The sequence below is a fragment of the Eubalaena glacialis genome, chromosome 15 (genome assembly GCF_028564815.1).
Source record: "Eubalaena glacialis isolate mEubGla1 chromosome 15, mEubGla1.1.hap2.+ XY, whole genome shotgun sequence".
NCBI lineage: Eukaryota > Metazoa > Chordata > Mammalia > Artiodactyla > Balaenidae > Eubalaena > Eubalaena glacialis.
Genome location: NC_083730.1, coordinates 20,709,794 through 20,712,442, shown reverse-complemented (window position 1 = coordinate 20,712,442; position 2,649 = coordinate 20,709,794).

The window sequence follows — 2,649 nt, the reverse complement described above, 5'->3', positions numbered from 1 at the left end:
TCCATACATTTGGTTTGCTAATGATAACCTGCTGATTTTCAGTTGAATTAAATTCAATGTTCATGTTTATTATTATGGAAATTTTCACATCACGTGGGCCCCTTATAATTCCCTTGCCCAGAGGCCACACAGTGGCATCATGGGTTAGTTTTACTGCTGAGCAGACATCATGTTTTCATTGCTCTGTGGAACAAATCCTTTCCTTACCTTCTCCTTCTTTCCATGGATTTTTCATGCTCATTATGTTCTAGAGTAGTTTCTCAGCCTTGGCACTATTAATATTTTGGGTACAACAATTCTCTGTTATCAGGGGATGTTTAGCAGCATTCCTGGCCTCTACCCAGTAAATGCCAGTAGCAACCCCTCCTTATAGTTGTAACAATTAAAAGTGTCTCTCAACATTGCCAAATGACCCCTGGGGAACCCTCTTTTTGAGAAGAATTCACTCTTTTAGAGGCTTTAAGCTATGTTATTTTGCGTCCATTTGTTACAGTAGAATGAATATACTTGATAAGGGAAAGGCAATTTATTAAATTTTCAACGATTACCTGTAAATCAGAAATCTGATATTTTTTGTGCTATCTGTAAGTATAGTTAAAATTTTTATTCTATGTATTATTAATCTAAAATATTAGTATTTTCCTGGGAATATATAACTATAATCATAATATTATAATATGCAGTTATAATCATGCATACAGTAAATGGGACCTAATTAAACTTAAAAGCTTTTGCATAGCAAAGGAAACCATAATCAAGACAAAAAGACAACCCACAGAATGGGAGAAAATATTTGCAAATGAAGCAACAGACAAAGGATTAATCTCCAAAATATACAAACAGCTCATGCAGCTCAATATCAAAAAAACAAACAACGCAATCAAAAAATGGGCAGAAGAACTAAATAGACGTTTCACAAAAGAAGACATACAGATGGCCAAGAGGCACATGAAAAGATGCTCAGCATCAACTAATTATTAGAGAGATGCAAATCAAAACTACAATGAGGTATCACCTCACACCGGTCAGAATGGCCATCATCAAAAAATCTACAAACAATAAATGCTGGAGAGGGTGCGGAGAAAAGGGAACCCTCTTGCACTGTTGGTGGGAATGTAAATTGATACAGCCACTGTGGAGAACAGTATGGGGGTTCCTTGAAAAACTAAAAATAGAACTACCATATGACCCAGCGATACCACTACTGGGCATATACCCTGAGAAAACCATAATTCAAAAAGACACATGTACCCCAATATTCATTGCAGCACTATTTACAAAAGCTAGGACATGGAAACAACCTAAATGTCCATCGACAGATGAATAGATAAAGAAGATATGGTACATATATATAATGAAATATTACATAAAAGAAGTGAAATTGGGTCATTTGAAGAGATATGGATGGACCTAGAGTCTGTCATACAGTGTATAAGTCAGAAAGAGAAAAACAGATACCGTATATTAGTGCATATATGTGGAATCTAGAAAAATGGTACAGATGAACCTATTTGCAGGGCAGGAATAGAAATGCAGATGTATAGAACGGATGTGTGGACACGGGGGACAAGGGGAGGGTGGGATGAACTGGGAGATTAGGTTTGACATAAATACACTACCATGTGTAAAATAGATAGCTAGTGGGAACGTGCTGTGTAGCACAGGGACCTCGGTGCTCCGTGATGACCTAGAGAGTGGGATGGGGGTGGAAGGGAGGTCCAAGAGGGAGGGGATATATGTATGCATGTAGCTGATTCACTTCATTGTACAGCAGAAATTAACACAACATTGTAAAGCAATTATACTCCAATAAAAAAATAAATAAATAAACAAAACAAGACAAAAACCTATTGATTGTAGTTCATATGACTGTGAAAAACGGTCTCCAGATGTATCTGAATCCTCTGAACTGGATCTTCATTATGTTAAAATACTAAGGTTAAAACAAAAAGTAGTTACCTTTACTAAGGCATTAGTTAATCAAGGTGATGGTTTTTCTAGAAAATAACAAAATTAGAAATGTTTCAAATCCTATAAAAAACAAAGTGTAGGATATATATGTATATATGACTGGAAATTTACTTTCATGTGGATATTCTGTCATAGTAATAGGGAAACCTTTTCCGTGTAAGGACAATTTATTTTATTTTATTTTTTTTATTTTTTGTAAGGACAATTTAGAACAATGGATAAAACGTTACTTGAAGGTTATACTTTTTTTTTCTCTTGGCAAAATATTACATCTTAAATTATAATACCATACATTTTCAATAAATGTGCCAAATACATTTCAGTTGCAGTGACTAGCATTGTTGAGAAATTCTGATTAAAATTATCCTCAGCTCTCCATCTATTCAAAATTGAAAATTGAGAGTCAATGTAGAGCCAGGGCAAAACAACAATGAAAATTACGATTTGAATTGCAGTGTTGGTGACAAAATCCAAAATTCGCCTCTAGTGCAGTCTGGCTCCAGGATTACTGGTTTCTCATCACTGATAAAGACATCACCTGTCATCTTCCTTCCTAGAAAGAGCTGGGTGTCTAACACGAGAAGGAGTTTCAGGAAGCTGACCTGATGAGTGAGTTTTGATTTGGTTTGATTACAGAGTGCGTTAATTGTTCAGGTTTATCAGCCTCAGGCTAATTGA